General features: G+C 46.4%; 1 long non-coding RNA gene across 2 annotated transcripts in view; it reads left to right on the top strand.

Moving 5' to 3' along the window:
- The window catches only part of LOC122463572, a 102,966-nt gene extending 90,960 nt beyond the window's left edge, over positions 1–12,006 (top strand). The window contains exons 3-5 of one of the 2 annotated variants that reach the window (XR_006287051.1): positions 1,612–1,834; positions 8,095–8,563; positions 9,282–12,006. This is a non-coding gene — a long non-coding RNA (uncharacterized LOC122463572). Of the gene's footprint in view, positions 1–1,611; positions 1,835–8,094; positions 9,241–9,281 lie in introns of those variants that run through there. The other variant, XR_006287050.1, reaches the window with a different exon arrangement.
- The last annotated feature ends 6,884 nt before the right edge of the window (positions 12,007–18,890 follow it).

The raw sequence follows: 18,890 nt of genomic DNA, 5'->3' as shown, positions 1-18,890 counted from the left end.
TGTGGCCTAGAGTTGGACTTTCAGGTGGTTGAAAAGAAAAAAAAAAAAAAATCTCTGGTTCCTTAATTTAGGGTCAGCATGACCTGGCAATTAGTCCCAGGACAGGTGGAGGCCCAATTAAGATAAACAGCCCAGTATAATGGAAATGGTAATGCGACCAATAGAAGCAGTCTGAGTTATGATCTCAATTTTCTCGATGCCTGATGGATCTGAAATAAGTTCAGAGTGGGTCAAGTGGTTGACTTTTCATTTGCTGATCTCACACAAAGTCTTTCCATCCATCTCTCTCTCCCTCCTTCTGTTCCAGGGAGCCATCTCTTGCTCGGACTCTGTCAGCATCATTCTGTTAGTCAGGTCCCATGCAAAATTCCCCCTCCTTCCATCCACCTTCAAAGGAACCCTCAGATCGACTCTAAGGGATGGCAAACAGCAAGCCTACAGAGCACAATTCAAGGAGATGTCATTTCCCATTCTCTTTGCAGTTCATCATCTGCTTGGTGTTTCTCAGGCATTTCCCTTTTGCATTAATCAGCTCAGACCTGAAAGAAGAGTGAAAAGCAAAGCCCGACCCTTGTTGATATTTTCCATAGCTCCCTGTCCCACAGTTTCATTTCAGTCCTGAATAGAGCAGCCACGCAATGAGTCAGAGAAGGAGCTCGGAGCCTGAGGGTCCGAAGCCCCTGCAATGCACCAGAGAATTTCAGGGCTGGCAGTGCAGTCTTAGCAGCCAGAGGTAATTGTCTGGCTTATTGTCTGGGAGGATGCAGACGGTTGTATGACAGTGTGTTGCAGTCATGGTAGCAGCAGCGAGTAATGATAACTTCCGTATGGCATTTACATACCCATAATGCTGGTGGACGCACAGCCATGCTCCAACTGTTCCAAGGGCAAGTGAACTGGGAAGAAAAATAGAATAAAGATGACTAAGAATCCAGATGCTGGGTTCAAAGGGAATAATGACTGAGTGACCCCCAAGGAATAATCCTGCCTCATAAAGGGCCCTGACTTGAAAATCCATGAAGCCAAACTCCTTCCTGCACCCATCAGATCCAAAATGCTCCCTTTCCCCTCTGCAGCAAATTGTCTTGCAATCGGACTTTCCCCCAGCCAGAGAGGCATGCCAGATGCTGGGAAGGGGCACTTGGTGCAGACAGGTGTCTGCCATCTGAGTTCCCTCCCCTCTCCACCACACTTTCCACCTTCCTGGGGTCCATGCAAGTCTCACCCCTGACTGTTCTCCCGTGGTTTCCTTCGCCCGTGCCCAAATCCATGCCTTCTTTCAGACTGCCCCATTCACCTGTGCATGCCAGGCTGAACTTGTATTGTCCTAACTTCTTAACCGAAATCTCCCAGGATGCCAAGGCAAATGCCCGACAGCCGTGTCTTACATCAGCGCCGTTACTGCTAGCAACCCAACTTGCTAGGACTGAAACCCAGTGGAAGAGCAGCTGAGGCTTCACGCTTGTTCCTCTCCCTCACCCCACACTCTCTTCTCTGCAGGTGTAATCAGTCCCACGCAGCGTTGACCTTTCTTAAATTGCTGGCATGTCCCTACCTAGCCATGATGGCACTCAAATGACAGTAATTACAGTGATGCTTTCTATTCCACAGCACTGTTACTCCCAAAGAGTCTGTCAGCACCTTCTCACCCCAGGGAGATCTGCACCATCAAAATTCACTCCTAGACACACTGGCAGAGCAGAGCTGCAGGACAGGAATGACTTTGGCCCTCTTGTGAATTCGGGGGATTGTTTTTGCTGATGGTGTTCACATGTTTAGATGCATCGGATATTTACGGAGGACCCAGGAAAGATGTAACCTAGAAATAAATCAAGTGAGTCATTCCAAGATCCAGGGGCTGGGAACTGGAGTCATAAAAGTTCAAAGTGAAAATAAGGTGCCAATTTTTAAGTGAGGGTAATTATCCACTGGCACAGCTTATCAAGGGATGTGCTGCATCCACCGTCAACTGGAGGCTTAAAATCAGTCACAAGCTATGGGGCTATATGCAGCAATCACCAGCCTGTGCTATGCTGGAGATCAGACAACTGGATGACCGTGAGGATCCCTACTGGCTATGAATTACTGGGTATGTCTACACTGCAGTTAGACAACCGCGGCTGGCCTTTGCCAGCGGATTCGGGCTAAGGGCTGTTGAATTGCCGTACAGATGCTCAGGCTCTAAGACCTTGCAAGGTGGGACAGTCCCAGAGCTCTTGGGCCCCACTATCTACTGCCCTTTCACCTAAGCCCTTTAGTCCAAGTCAGCTAGCTTGGGACAGCCACTGGTGTCTAATTGCGGAGTAGACATGCCCATTATCAGGTGCTTTAAGCACTGTGGGAGAGCAGGGGAGTGTGAGACGTCTGGGTATTGGAGAGGCCTGGGGTGGGGAGCCTGCCTCCTCCAATGTAGTATTTCAGGGATGACTGAGGCAGGTTTCCAGATACATTATTCCTTGTTGCTAAATAAATATGTTATGATGTAAGCACAGCCCTACGGCTGCTGTAGCCCAGCCTGGCTACAGTCTCTGTCTCAGACACTACAGCTGGTCCCTGTCTCTGTCTGGGAGTCAGCAACAACTGTGGCCTGACATAGTGCCCTATGGGATGTGGGGCAGCTTTATGCTTGCTGGAACACCAGCCTTTATAGCACAGCTGGTTCACCGGCATGCATCTGAACTAGGTCAGTCGTGTCTGAAAGTTGCTACCCATCTGATGGCTATTCACTGGGCTGTGTGAAATTGTAATACACTTCAAAACATGGAAACACAGGCTTCTATATTATATCAGTCCGTATAAACAGGACACGCCTGTAACATGGAGCAGACCTGGAGTTCTGTGCGAAAACAGAGCCCCAAACAAAATGTCCCTCACGAACCACCGCAACCCCAGCCAACAAGGGGGTTGAGTGTTAAAAATGACCCCCTCTGGGGAATATACTGGGAGGGTTGACCAACAGGTTTAACTCCTGGGCACTCCCTTTTGTGTGTCTGTGCACTCCTTTTTGCATAGGCCTTTCATACCCCCGCCACCTGCAACTTTAAATGTCGTCCCGACATTTCAGCATTAAAGGTAAGTCTTTCTTGGTTATAAAACTTTTACTTGGTTCCAGCATGAACAAATCCTTCACTGCCCAAGGACCAAGACTTCTAGGGTCATGAGTTCAATTTTGCATCATAAATGTATTGTGTAATGACTGAGATATGCCTATACTTCAGATTAACCATTTAAATATGACAGGATCTCTTAAGCAATTAATCTTGGGGTATTTACTGTTGGAACTAAATGTACTGGCACTAACTATTCTAGTGACTGGTTCACTGGAGAGACAAACTCAGAGAGATTCACCAAATTGGTCTGTGGGTTCCTATATTGGTAACGTGGTGTACCAAGCTGATCATACATGAATATCCCCCATTCTTTACTCATCCTGATCGGCCACTGACTGTCAGTGTTGCTGGCACTGATTCCTGGAGTCCCTTTGACCCATAGCCTTGTGATACCTTGGCACTTCCAGCAGAATCACCAACAATCTGGGAGTCATTTGCAGTGCTGGACAATAGGCATCAGCATCCGGATTTATTGAGCTGATTATAGTCTGGCTGCCCTCCAGATGTTGTTCACCAATGTTAACAGGCACAATTTTATTCTGGCCTTGAGGATTAAGGAATTGAATCTGTATATCATCTGCTGAACTGTCAGAACTGTCCTGCTCCTCGAAAACTGGGGACTGCGTCTAGGGGACTCTGGGCTGCACTGGCAAGATTACAATAGAGTTCCGTTGACCCTTCTCTTGACAGTAGGATCTCAAAATTTAGTAATGTCATGGTACTATTTCCTTCCATGTAGCTCCAAAGACTTGTTCCAGCTAAAATTGCTGTGACCACTGCCTTCCTTAGCCCCTTCATAGTCTTGTTTCTATTTGATGGGCTAGACTTGACAAACTCAATCCATCCTTCCAGTTCAAACCTCCAGTCTGTCCTGTCACTATGCAATCTTTCTCTAGCAGGAGCATAGTGCAGAGCTCATGCTGCTGTCATTTCTCCCACTGGGGTTGGATTCTCTACTATTTTGTTCCCTAGGGGCGGTTGTTCCCTATCTGCTCCATCCCGTCCCTGGGGTCCAGCAATGGAGGCATGACCTGATCTTCCAAACTAGCAACATCCTCACTGTCTCAGTTCTGATTAATGCACCTAATTAGAGCTTACCGGCTCTTTCTTATAACTCTACTTTGATTCTCTCCTGAAATGTTTAAGGTGGTCACAAATAAGGAGATCTTCACCCCGTAGCTGGTAAAACTGCCCCTCTAGCTGTCAACATAGACTTTCCAGCTTCGCCTCAACCATCTTTGCTTCCTGTGCTCTGTATATCCCCTGCCATGCTCCCAGTTCCATTTGCTGGCTATATGGGACTCTAGGTTCTGCTCACTGGGGAGGGTTGTTTTCCCACTTCAGGGACCAGCAGCTCACAGCCCCTCCTGCTGGCTTGCCAGATGTAACATGCTTCAAAAATGTGGATTCTGTCTTTTGAAAACACAGGATTCCTTAGTATCTCAGTCAGTGCAAACATAAAGCCCATGCAGTAACACACAGCGGAGACTCTGGAGTCTGCAAAAACAGAAATCCAAAACAAAACACCTATCCCCATACCACCAACCAGCAAGGGCCGGGAGTGTCTGAAAATGACTGCTTCTGAGGTACACACTGCAAGGTTGTCCAAAAAATGCACCCATCATGCACTCTCTTTTGTGTATGCCTTGCAAAATAATCTGGGGACTCAGTCAATTTCCTACTGGAATGGGTGTCCAGATCTCCACTAGCACTAACTGACCCCCTCTTGTTAGCAGTCTCAGCAGAGAGACCACAGTCTTCCTAAGTAAGCCATAGTGACTGAACTCCCTTCTGACCTCGACAAGGAGGTCTCTGCAGCCCAGAAGTGAGGCACATTGAGGGGAAAGAATGGACGAGGCTTGCTTCCCTGCTGCCTTCCCCGCTCCTATTCTTGGGATGAGTAGAGGCCTCCGAGGTTTTAAGCCCAGCAAGGAATCGACTCAAAAAGAAAACTATGAAAAAACAAGGTGCTTTCATTGAGATCATGGCGATAATTGATGTTAGAAATTAGCTTCTTGGTGGGCTCAATCTTGCTCCCATGGAAGCCAATAAAACAAAATCTCCGATTGACTCCAGTGGGACCAAGAACAATCCCAGGGACTGTCAGCTGTGGGAGCCCTGCCTCGGTGTGCTCGGCCTGGGTCAGTAAGGGTAGGCAACACTTTGCCCCATGGGGTCCCACGCGCCATTTAGTTAGCAGCGTTGATGGGCTCAGAACCAAGAATCTGCTCAAGTCTTGAGATAAAGTCTGGTGCTTGTAACAAGGGCCTCAATGGTGTGGGGGTGGGAGGGGTCACACAAAAGTTTCCATTCACTGATGATTGCAAGGCACTCAGAGCACCTCCTGCTAGTAAAGCCAGCAGAGGAACCTTGCAGAAGAACTCCCAGCTGGTGCGGATGGGATCCTCTAGTGGCTATAGAAATGAAGCGTTGATGTATGAGCTGGTCCCGGGTGTGATCTGCTTTTCTCCTGCCAGCAACCTGACAGAGCTCAGATTGTCCCTATTATGGACTGCAGAAAGACTCCTTTGAACGACTGAGGTGGACTGGCAGTTTGCCGAGGGCTTTAAAGTGATTGTCACTCAAGGAAGACAAGGTTGTTGTGGAGAAGTTAAATGAATTCTTTGCATCAGTCTTTACAGCAGAGGATATGAGGGAGATTCCCCCACCTGAGCCATTTTTTTATGTGACAAATCTGAGGATCTGTCCCAAATGGACGTGTCAGTAGAAGAGGTTTTGGAACAAACTGATAAATTACAGAGTAAGAAGTCATCAGGGCCAGATGGTATTCACCCAAGAGTTCTGAAGGAACTCAGATAAATAAGAAGTGTAATTTACCCCTTCTCATAACACAAGAACCAGGGGTTGCCCTCTGAAATTAATAGGCAGCAGGTTTAAAACAAACATAAGGAAGTACTTCTTCCCACAACACACAGTCAGCCTGTGAACCTCATTGTCAGGGGACGTTCTGAACTCCAAAAGTATAACTGGGTTCAAAAAAGAATTAGGTAAGTTCCTGAAGGATTGGTGCATCAATAGCTATTAGCCAAAATGGTCAGGAACACAACCCCATGCTCTGGGTGTTCCTAAACCTTTGACTACTGGAATCTGGGACTGGATGACAAGATGGATCACTTGATAATTGCCCTGTTCTGTTCATTTCCTTTGAAGCATCTGGCACTGACCACTGTTGGAAGACAGGATACTGGGGTAGATGGACCGTAGGTCTGACCCAGTCCGGCCATTCTTATGTTATCTTGTCCAAACCATGTGACATATGCCCTGACACACATCTTTATCTGGAGAGCATCTCAGAAGAACTGAATAAGGAGTCCTGGTGTGGTATGAAATATCCAAGAGAAAGGAAGGCGATTCAGCTTCAGCATTTAGTTTCTGCGCATAGGCTGGAGTGACTATCAGGAGCATAATCCCTCCCAAATGAATTTGGTTTGTAAGGGCGTTGTCTCTAAATTAGTGATGATCCAGTACCATACGATTCTTAGGCGGCAACACTAAACTGAAGCTTCGTATGCCATTCTTTACTCCATACAGTTGCGTAGAATGTGCCTTTTATCAGCGACAGAAAGAGTCAGCAGAAGTGACTTATTAAGCTGGCAAAAGTGCCATTTCAGAACCTCTGTTACTGGAAGCTGATCATCTTTTTAACTCCCAGATCAATACTGCTCCTGCCAGATTCTTCTGAACCAACAGTGCCACCCAGTGGCTAGAGGGACTGAGCCCAAGGCATTGTCCCCCTGGCATTCCCCCAGGTAGATCCCTTCTACTTGTCTTCTAAGGAGCCAGATTCCAAGTGATTGTCAGTTTCCTGTAGGGCTCAGTGTACAGTCATTGGGCATTAATACAGATGTTCACAGCTGTAGAAGAGATAATGCCAAGATCCCCTGTCCCCCCACCCCAAGCGTCTATTGTTGCCTGCTTAGTATCACTAAAGTTACAGCGTGAATTTTTCATTGGGGAAACATGAACATAAAGGGACAATGCAATGTGCTCTCTCTCCATAGATATCAGCATGGCAGGGCTAAATTTTCACTGCATGTTTCAATCGTCCAAACAGTTTGCTCAGTGTCACAGGCAATTAGTCCCCTAATTCTGCTCTGTCCTACCCCCTTTCCCTCTCCCCCACCCCCTGTCTGTTGCATAGCTCACTGAGAACCTCTGGTCTCCTTCTAGGCTTTCTGCAGCTCATCTGCTGCACAGTTCACCCACAAGAACAAACAGGAGGCTGCGTGTGTGTCAATAACCAATTGGATCACACCAGGAAAAATCAGGTTTCCCACCCAATAAGATCCACACGGATACGTTTGCTCCAGTCCTAGCCAGCTCCACCAAATGCTGGCATGGCCACCGTCCTGTCAGCCAATCTCCCCAAGGCTTGTGATGATATTTACAGGCAATTCCGCCATGAATATCACAAAACACAATGCTTTTCCAGTTAAAATGCCCACAGCTCTGATCTCAGGATGGGGGTTGGGGGCTCATTTGTTTGGAATAGCACAAATTATTTACTTCTTAATATATATTTCTCAGAGTGTCTGGAGAGCATCTGAAGCACCAGGAGGTAAATGCTCTCATAAAGATATATTGATATGGAGGTTACCTAGCTCTCCAGACTCCTGCTGGGACCTGGCAGGCACTAATCTCCAGATTTTAATTGTTTGCTGGAACTACGTGCCCCCCCCACACACACACACACCTCCCTCCTGTCTGATTTAGATCAGAATTCTTCTGTTCCTAGGGCAGGAATTCCTGAAATTGGCCCTCTGATCTCTCACTGTTTTATTAGCCTCTGTGCTGGTATATCCTATATCACAGAGATTCAGTGCTTCAGGATCAAAGAATTCTCTGTTTTATATACCTCTTGCTCATATGCATGCTGCATTCTGTTTGCTTATGCCCAGACCCCCCAGAACTGGTTATTGCAGGAGGGAAATAACCCACTTTCCTTCTCATTCTACATTTCCAGTAGGTTCCTTGTTAACTACGATCCCGAACCCTGCAGTGCTGCCTATACAGATATTGGACTGAATGGAGCTCAACCTATGTGTATATTGGACTGACTGGACTGCTGCCTCCCTGTATGCTGGACTGTCTGCAACTCTGCCTACATTTATATTGGGCCCACTGGAACATTGTCTGCACATTACATTGAACCGACTAGAACAATTACTGCATACCCCCTACCATGTATTTATATTGAGACCGGGACACAACGCTCAGCCCCCTGCAGATAATTGATGATCACCATCTTTATAGATTCTGATCTGGAACAGAACCTCATGTGTGTCCCACCCTACACATAGGAGCTCCAGGTTCTACCATGCCCCAAGCACCCTCCCACAATAGGTCATAACTCATATCTTCTCCACCCACAGAACATAGAATAGCTGGGTGGGTCTGAATTGTATGGGGGCATTTAGAGGCCACAGCAGCAGGTAGCTATCATTGTGACAAGTATCTTGCCTAAGATAATTCTTGAATTTCCATAGGCTACCCAACATGATTAAAGTTTACATGGGTCAGTCTGGGATGTGCCAGGAAGAGGAGGCGGGTGGGAGAGCTAGAACTCGTTGGGACCTGTGTTTTATTTGTCTTATAAAATTTCAAAGCAAATGAAAATCTGTCAGACAATTTTTCAGGTTTCTGCCAAAAGTGCTGGTTTCCAGTTGTTGAAAACTGGAATTTTTTTCTCCAGTGTTTTGTTTTTCAAGGAAAGCCTGAAAAATGTTGACCAAAACGAATGTTTCCTGGCCAAAAATGTTAATTTAATCAAAAACCCACTTTTGTCTCCAAAAATTGTTTGGATCAGCTCAAGTTAGAACCGCCCAGAGGCTGTCCGGATGTCCTCCTTGTCTTGTATAAACATCAGCTCTCTGATTCTATTACCAAGGAGGCAACCTCCATTTTTCTGACAGCCACTGGGGGCGAGGGGATGGGGTCTGAGCAGAGGCTGCACCATTTTGCCCAGTGGAGATTTTAGGGGCAAAGTCTCAGCCTTATCTGTCTTGACAACACTTTTTGCCTGGGGAATGCTTTCTATTTTCATAGTATGGGTAAGGTCTGATGGTTAGGGGAAGGCTTGTTTTATTCCACTCTCCCTTTCTAACCTGGTGTCTTCTCTCCACTCCTCTTGGTTTTTAATCCCTTCCCCAGCACACGCAACAGATGGTGCTATGAAGTGGATCAGAAGGCACCGAGCAGCAGTCATTAATCTTCATTCTCGCAAACCAGTCAGGACCCAGGAGTACGTGAAGAGCCAGGGCCAGGGAGCGGAGCTGGCTTCCCAGCAGCTTCTGAGCATCCGGCCAAATCCAAAGATTCAGAGTGAGAGAAAAAGAGGAAAGAGAGAGCGGTTTTGTAACGGCAATGCAATTCACATTCCTACATATGGTGATGATGGCTGGCACCAAAGATACTCCCGTGAGCAGGAGCTGGCTCTGCTTGATAGCAGGTGTTTCTGGCTTCTCCAGAGCATAAGCTTGCAATGATTACAATCAAGCCCTTTGAGTAGCTCAGGTGAACTTACTATCTCTTCCCCCTAACCCAAGGAACCAGAAATGGGCCTGTCTGCCCAGTTGTGGCTGAGCCTCTAGGGTCTCATCCAACCCACATAGAAACTGATAGGATCCTTGTCGTGGCTGTCATGTGCACTGGATCAGGTCCCTGCAGCATAACAAGAAGGTTATTGTGCATCAAAAATTAGATCCTGCCCCTTCCATCTGAGGATCCCAATGCACATTACACACAGTATTACAGCTTTCAGGCACTCCTGTGATAGAGGCTGGAATCATTTGCCCTATTTTACAGCTGGGGAAACTGAGGCACAGAAAAGTGAAGTGACATACTACAGGTCCCACAGTGTCAAAGCTGAGGATAGGATTCAAGAGCCCTGTCTCCCAGCTCCTTAAATGATACTCACTTCTAGCATTGCTTCTAAGTGTCAGCCCTGTAGTGCAGCTGGGCAGTGGCTGCTTTACAATCTCTGATGCTGGAGCTCCTCCCACACTGCCTTTGTCACAAATATCTTATTCAACACAGTGTGTTTGCAGCTCCGAATTAGTGACTGTAGTTAAACACTTTATTTCCAAATGCTCAGATCCTGTAGTGCTCTGGCTGGCCATATCAGTAGATAGATAGATTCAATAACTGGCTGAGGTTGCCCCTGGGGTTCATAGTGGGTTCTGGCTGCTTAGAACAGTAGCAGAGACCCCCAGCTGATGTATACTACCTTATATTCCCTTCTGATCTCTAGTCTCCTAGGCATTAAGAATGTCTGTTTCACTGCTCACTCAAACAAGGTTCTATACGAAAGCATCAGAGATTTTCCACTACCAATCCCTATGACATACTATGCACTACTGTCAGCCTCAGGCCTACATGATGCATTAAAATGGGGCCACGGCTGTCTATACCTTGTGTATAATTCACATGGGCCCTCTGGGAGCAGGAAAATCTAATTTTATTAGATTCATTATCCTTTTCTCGAGAATTAATAGCTCCTGAGAGCCTCAGCCTAATGTGCTTGATTTTACATTGTAATTGAACTGCAGTGGAAAAATTGCTGCCTTGATCAAAAACTTCTAGCAAACTTCCCTCACCTGTAGGCAGTGCTGTTGTGCGTATGTGACATTGCAAGCTACGTTTCAGAGGGCCTGGGTCTGTTGAGATGACTCTGCAGAGTGGTTTTTATAGTGACAATAAAACACTGTTGTTCCTTCATCCCCAGTGCTTTGTGTGTAGAGCTGGGTGAATACCCATTTGTTTGGCTCAGGGGAAATTCCAAAAAATAGTTGAAAAAATTCATTTCTGGTCAAACCCAACAAAATTTTTTCAGAATTTCTGGAGAACTGAAAAGTTGAAAAAACATTGTTTTGGGTTGAAAAAAGTGTTTTATGTCAGGTTTGACCATTTTTAAATGTTTTCAATTGTTTAAATAAAATTAAAGGATTTTTTTAAAACAAAAAGTCATTTTGAACTGAAAAATCAAACATTTTAGTTTCGGGGCCATTTTTCCTTCTTTAGGTTTGGTTTTTGATTTGTGTGGTTTTTTAACTGAAACAATTTTGGGACACGGACACAAATTGGCAAAACATTTTAGCATCTCCAAATCTGCATTTTTCACCGGAAAAAAGTTTCAATCAAAAATTTTCAACCGGCTCTCATCCGGACAGACCAAAAAGCATCATCCGATACGTCACTTTTGGGGAAGGCGAGGGGAATGTCATTTTCTTATTAACAAACCTTGCAATTCTAACATTATCAAAATGCATCTGTTTCATGAATTGGATGCTGTGTTTGCTGGCTGGTACCAAGATACTAGAGCGGTCTTAGTTCATTAGTGTAAGCAACCTGCCCACTCTCTGAACTTGCTGTAGCTGAAACTTGGTTTAGAATCTTCTCTCTCTCTCTCTCTCACACACACACACAAAATTAGAATGTGGAACTCATTGCCACAAGATACCATTGATGCTAAGATTTTAGTAGGCTTCAATACCACGCCAATGAAGGGTCTACATTTTAAACAGAATGACTAATCAATTTATATTGTATTTGTTAGCAGCTAGGCTTTGTATTGCACTGGGAAAATGTGACTTCTGCTCCTATGGAATTGTGTATAGTAAAATATGGACTGTTCTTGTAATGGAAAAGCTTTCAGACCAAATACATACACAAGAGAAACACCAAAAAGAAGATAGCTATTTAGAAATGTGGTCACCTCTTTTAGTGCACTCAGAGGACGGCTTCCCAGCCAGCAAGCCAAAACCTTTAGCCAGGTTCTTTGAATATTAACCTGATCCAGAACAAGGAATACATAATGTACAATGTAGTATGTTAACGTTTTATTGTAACTTTGCCTGTATAAAAAGTTGTTTTTAAAGGAGTGGTCATTTATTATTTTCAATAGTAAGGGAATAAAAAAACCCCAAGAGTTCTGTTTGGGATATAAACCCCCATGTTTTAAGGCACAAACCAACTCTAACTTGATGAAAAAAACTTTTCCTGGGGACAGGTTATCCCAAAACTGCCTGCTGCAGGATTTCTTGCATCTTCCTCTAAAGCATCTGTTGCTGGCCACTGTCAGGGACGTGATACTAGATTAGGTAGACCTTGGGTCTGATCCAGTCTGGCGATTCCTATGTTCTTATAGCCTATAAGCAGCAGATCTCCCAGATGAGCTAAAAGGGGGGCTCCCTATATCCCTGCAGGATTTGTGCTGAGCTGGTCTCTGCTGGGGAGTCACCTCCCCTGGGTGAGTTCATATTCAGCTGACCTCTGCTGGCTGACTTTCCTTGCAGATCTTACACTGGGTGCATATAATCAGAGGGAGTTGTAAGTGCCCCTTTGTTTCGATAACATCTTAGAAACCCCAAAGCCACATTAGGCTAGATCAGGATGGAGAAGACAACAGTCATGCGGGAAACCCAGTGGGGAAGGAGGATGGTGGCGTGTGTGCAGCTTTCCCAGTGTCATTGTACAGAGTACAGGAGAAGCCTGTGCTGAACACACCTGCCTGGGGGGAGGGAGGCCCCGACTTGCTAGAATATGTTCTTACCAGAGGCAAGTATAAACAAGCTGGGTGATGGTAGGCATTGTACTCGGCAAGAGGATTCCATCTAGGATTAGTTGCTTTCTGCTGGAAGATGGGTATCAGCCCCAGCAGTCCCAACACCTCCCCATTCCCAAGCACGAAGGGTTCTGTGTGTCAGGCCTGCAGGCAGGTAACTGATGCCACCCTTTCTCCTTCACTTCACAGCAACTGCATTTGCCGTACAGTCCCGGGCTACAAAATGGATTCGAACCACCAGTCACATTTCAGGGATGACTGCAGCCGAGTCCAAAGCCGCCCAGAGAGGGGGGGAATAGTGGGGCAATTTGCCCCAGGCCACGGGGCAATATACTGTACTATAGTATTGGAACTTTTTTTTATGGAAGGGGTCCCTGAAATTGCTTTGCCCCAGGCCCCCTGAATCCTCTGGGTGGCACTGGCTGAGTCTACCTATTTGTGGAGAGCTGTGAACTTAGGGGAGAGCACAGGGCCACCCGCCATCTGGGCATCCCTAGTCCAGGAAGTGGGAAGGACCATACTACAGAATGAAGTGCCAGGACCAGTAACAAGCAGACTCCGACGGTGAAAGGGAATTGGGGTGGGGGGATTCTGTATTATTCTGGGGCTGGGGTTCAGCATTTTCTATTAGTGGGAGCACATGGGGACCCATCAGTCATGGACCAGGACACCATTGTTCTAGGTGCTGTACAAAGACCGAACAAAAAGACGGTCCCTGCTGCAAAAATGCTCATAATCTACGTATAAGACAAGAGTTAACAAGTAGGGACAGACCAGCAACTACAACTTACAACTCGCCCTTAAGTAAACACCCACCGGCAGAGTTCATCTTTCCCCCAGGACCTTGCATGGAATGCACCTGTTTTATGCTGCAGCAGATTTACTACGTATATTTTCCCCCTCAGGCAGCCCTCTGCATTGCCTCACATTCTGCAGGCTTCCAGCCGCCCCAGGCTGGAAAAGAGAATGTACTGGGATAGATGTATTAGCTCAGGTTGGTGGCTGGCGTAAATCAGTATAGTCAAAGGAGCACAGCTGAGGATCCGGCCTGTACTATTTAGTTTTCCAGCTTTCTCAGTGTGTGTGTGTGTCTTGTCTATTTTGGAGCCTCTCTGAGATGCAGTCTGTCTCTTATGCCTTAGTACAACACTTAGCACAATGGGACCTCAAAGTACCTCCTGTAATATAACTAATAATCATTTTAATTTCCCAGTTAAATGAATCATTTTAACTAACGAACTATAGAGCCCGCTGACTCTATTATAGCTCAGGCTCTAGCCTATTTGCAGCAAAGGAAATGCCAGACACTGCAGCTCCATATAAAACCATCCTAAAACAATATCCCCCTAGTATTGCAAAGCATTGTTCTGGCATTGTTGTCAGATCTCAAGAGGGACACGACATTGTTTTTCTTCTACGTCGCCAACAGAATTTGGAAGCAGGACTGTTCTATGTACAAGCAACATAATCCCCACAAACAATATCTTCCAGTCCAGCTAACACAAGAACAAATCTTCTCTTATGTGTCTGCAACTTCAGTCCCTAATCCTGTCTTCCAGTGAGGCGGCACGCAGCCAAGACGCAGCTAGCTACTGGGAAGACGAGAGAATCTTTTTTGTTAACTGTTGCAACCACAAATGCGGTTCCTTCGAGACAAACATTTGAACAAAATGCTCTATGTATTTTTTGTATACAAAGCCACAATAGTGGCTGCCCTCTCTGTTACCACTTCATATTCACCCTTTAAATGGCAGAGCCATGAAAAGGAAAAAGCAAGGTACTGCAGTAGTGGCTCTAATAATGGGGAAGTAGGCGAGTGAGTGGAGATCCAATCCAGGAGGAGGAGGCAGGGGCAGCAGGTGGGACATAGATTTAGAATGAACATTTTCTTATCTTGACCATTATTCTTCTTGAATTTTGAGATGAAGAGGTTTACCCTTTGAAAAAGCAGACAGGAAACCAGCCCGAACAGAGATGTATGTGTGTATCTATAGAGATCTGTAGATAGTGAGAGAGAGAGATTAGCGGTGGCTAGAAAATAGGTCTTTAGCAAATTTTGACTTTGTGGCTGAGATCCAAATATTTTCAGCTGACAACAAACAATTTCATCCAAAACATTTTCAGTTTTTGGTCTCCCAATGAAAAGTTGGAAGTTTTCAAGGATAGCAGATACTTTTTGCACAGCATTTTATCAAAAAAAGTTTGAACAGAAAATTTTGACTCAGCCTGTGGCCAGAGCTAATTGCTTGAGAGAAATATGAAAGAAACCCTACAGTTTTGGGATAACCTGGCCCCAGGGGACTGAGTTTTTGTTAGTGAGAGGGCTCATGCCCTCATGTATGAGGGGTTATACCCCATCCAAAGCTGGAGGTCTGACTGTGAATGGCACACGTGCAGATAGAACCTGTGTGTGATGTTTGTGCATGGGCGAGGTGTCTGTATCTGCCTGGGAAATTCAGTTTTCCCTGTCTCTGCTGCACTCAGATAAGCACTTCTTTAGTGCAGCGCTGAGTAGCCCAGCTGATGAGCTAAGCCCAGTAGAGTAACCAGCATCGCTGGTTAAACACAGATGCCCTTAGCCAATTAGATATCATGGGACTCTGTTCTTTGATAGAAGGACCAGCCACCTGCCTGTCCCATAATGTAATATTCTGCCTCAGCGTTGACACTCTGGATTAGAGTCAATCACAGCTGATTCACAGGCCTGGAGGCCAGTCGCCTGGTTCTTCTAGTCTCAGTCACAGCACTCCACCTGGTGGGCTTATTGCACAAATTCCTGCCAGAGAATATGCCCCATTCCACCTCGCCCACCTCAACTGCCACCTGCTGCCAGGGCAGTTGCTTGGCCGCACTTTCAGCTTAGCTAGGAATGAGGGTTCCCTAATGGATGCAGACCCTAGGGGCTGACCCAGGAGCCCAGCATTGCAAGGCAAACCCAGCAGGAGCAGAACTTGCATAAAAGGTTTGGGAGTCCACTTATCTTGGCCTCAAAACTAAACTGCGTTTGATCTGAAAACAGTGACTGCGAGGAAAGCCATGGTAACTAGCTGCCAGACATCAAACAAGGGCAAACGACGCAGCAGGGGGGTGGGGGGAGGGCAGAAATGTAGAGCATGGACCTTAAGTTAATGTCTGGCTACAAGATCAGACAGTTCTGGAAGTGCCCATCTGCTCAGCTGACTTGAAAGTCAGGGACTTAGACTGTTATTATGCAGGGACACCAGCAGCGATCATGCGAAGGCCTCTGTGCTCTCCATTGCAGGGGGGGCACAGGCAGCCGATATACATGGACAGGCTAGAGATGCTTCACCCAGGAGGGGAGATGGCACCAAAAGCAACCAAGATGGATCACTGGTCCATAGGGTCTGAGCGATGGACTGCAGTAAACACTCCGGCCAGCACTGAAAGGTGAAGGATAATGAACACTGGGCCACAGAGTTCCTTGCCTAAGGAACGAGCCCTTTGATCAGCATAACTATTGCACTCTCACTTGGAGGAAAAATAAATGATGCCCAGTTGGGTTCCAAGCACAAAACAGGGACTTGATGCACAGCTGCCCATGCTGGGCCGGTGCCATCCCTGCATTGATTTGGGGAGGCGCCCTCCTTCCTGACTCAACTCCATCCTGGTCAGAAGGTTTCTGGCTCCATTAACTGAAGGGAGAATGTTGTTCTCTGTGAAAAGGAGCTGCAGTTTTGCAGAGATGGATGATAAGCCACGCACAGTATCCTTCTGGTACCCAACTACCTCCATCTGCCCTCCCCACACACCGTCCCTCGCAGCCGGAGGATCTGAGGATTTCAAAGAGGGCTGGTCCTCCAGGCTCCCCCTTAACATTTCCTCCTGCTTTCTTCCTGATTACCAGTGGCCTGATAATGATGTTGAACCCAGGCCAATGGCCCCCTGGCAGGGGACGTAGAACAGAAACTGATATCCTAGAAGCAGATAGAGGGCAGGTTGGCTCTTTCTGGCTTCTTTGATCCCAGGGGATTGAAAGCACCAAAGAAAATGTGCTTTGAAACTCATAAACTGAGTGCCCCCAACAAGAGCATTGGGAAGGCCCAACAAGCAGTGTTTCTCTCTAGCCAGACATGTTCAACACCATTAGGCCCAGTGGTCCAAGATACCCCCAAAAGACACCACTTCTGCATTGAACATGGGAATGTGCATCACAAAACAGTGACCCCTTTGGAACCTGCAAACACAGTCGTGACATTGCACCCCATAATGCTTTATGGAGATATGCTTATGAATGTATATATGATATAACTGGAATATGTTTTATGCTACATATGCCATGTAACATATCTCTGCAAAGGTTATGAGCTACTGAATATATTCATCCTATTTGTATGAATGTATCATTTTTGTATTCTAAGTTATGAATATTGGCTGTGTACTTGTTTGATTTTATGTAGCCTTAGTAAGGCATTTGGTCAGCTTCTTAAGAAAGGAATTTGCAAGTTAAGTGCCCAATTAAGAAACTCTTAACAGACAATGGACCTTGGAAAGCTCCAATTCACATAAGAAGTCTACCTGGGGACATTCAAGGTAGTATATAAACAATGGCTTCTACCTTTAAAGTTCTGAGTCATGCATGGACATGTGACTTGCCCATGTGACTCCAAAACTCCATCTTGTAGCTGGACTTCTACACAGGGGGAGGGAAGGGTGTCCACGCACAAGAGAGGAACTATATAAAGTCCTGGGAGACCCCTCCATTTTGTCTTCAGCTGACTCAAGAGATAGCTTCTCCACCCCCAAAGGATACCTGAAAGAAACTGGAACAAAGGACAGTAACCACAGGGGTGTGAGTGATTGCTGGACCCAGATTAGAAGATGGCTAGTCTGTAAAAGAAGCTTATTGGAACATCTCTGAGGGTGAGATTTCATCTGTAATCACTTTCTTACTGTATTAGGCTTAGACTTGCGTGTTTTATTTTATTTTGCTTGGTAATTCACTTTGTTCTGTCTGTTATTACCTGGAACCACTTAAATCCTACTTTTTGTATTTAATAAAATCACTTTTTACTTATTAATTAACCCAGAGTATGTTTTAATATCTGGGGGTGGGCAAACAGCTGTGCATATCTCTCTATCGGTGTTATAGAGGGCAAAAAATTTATGAGTTTACACTGTATAAGCTTTATTCAGGGTAAAACGGATTTATTTGTGGTTTGGACCCCACTGGGAGCTGGATATCTGAGTGCTGGAGACAGGAACACTTCTTAAGCTGTTTTCAGTTAAGTCTGCAGCTTTTAGGGGACGTAGTTCAGACTTGGGTCTGTGTTTGTAGCAGGTTAGCGAGTCTGGCTCAGACCAGGCAGGGCACTGAAGTCCCCAGCTGCCAGGGAAAACGGGCTCAGAGGTAGTCTCGGCACATCAGGTGGCAGTTCCCAAGGGGGGTTCTGTAAGCCAACCCCTCAGAACAGTAACCCAAAAGGTTCCCTAAATACAGATGGGAGGGACAAAAGCAACTGTGCCTCCCTGCAGTGACAGGGTCGGACAACTGCAAAGAGTAACATCCAGGGGAGGCAGCTGCTGGGAGCCGGGGTGGGAAGGCAGGATCCCCTGGGGATCAGCAGGCACAGTGTCTGCCAGGGGTCTCCTGTTTGACTCTGGGTTGGAATGCAGGTCTGGCAGCCAGATGGGGGGAGTGCTGATAGCTGGCCACCAGCCAGCTAACATGAGTCCCTATGCTGGACACCAGTCACAGAAGCCTTGCTGTGGGGGGCTTTGCGTGCACCCTAGCACGCTGGTAGTTGCTGAATGCTCTGGTTTTACAGAAAGCAAAACTACTGGTCCACCAGTTGTGCTACTTTGCAAGGGTCAGAAGGGAAACACAGTTGCAAAGGGAACAAACAGCAAAGTTCTGGTGGGAGAAGGGTGCGGGGGCAGATTCTCAGCAGCTGCAAAGCTCCATGGAAGTGCACACTGATTTACAGCTGCTGAGAATCTGGTCCTGTGTGTTCCCACATGTCTGTAAGAGCAGGCTGAGTTCTTTTCAGCAACCTCAGCAGAGAGGACAGGGAGGGAGTCGCATAGAGGTTCACGTAACCTCTCTCAGCTTCCAGAAAAGGGCTGACCCACCCCTCTTTAGCTGTTCTGGGGATGGAGACCCTGATGCAGCCAAGCATTTAAGCACATGAATAGGCGAGGAAGGCCCCAGTCCAGGAAGGCATTTGAGGTCAGTGAGA

Source organism: Chelonia mydas, chromosome 22 (genome assembly GCF_015237465.2).
Source record: "Chelonia mydas isolate rCheMyd1 chromosome 22, rCheMyd1.pri.v2, whole genome shotgun sequence".
Classification (NCBI taxonomy): domain Eukaryota; kingdom Metazoa; phylum Chordata; order Testudines; family Cheloniidae; genus Chelonia; species Chelonia mydas.
Note: the sequence above shows the minus strand (reverse complement) of the source record. Positions and strands in the feature narration are given on the sequence as shown.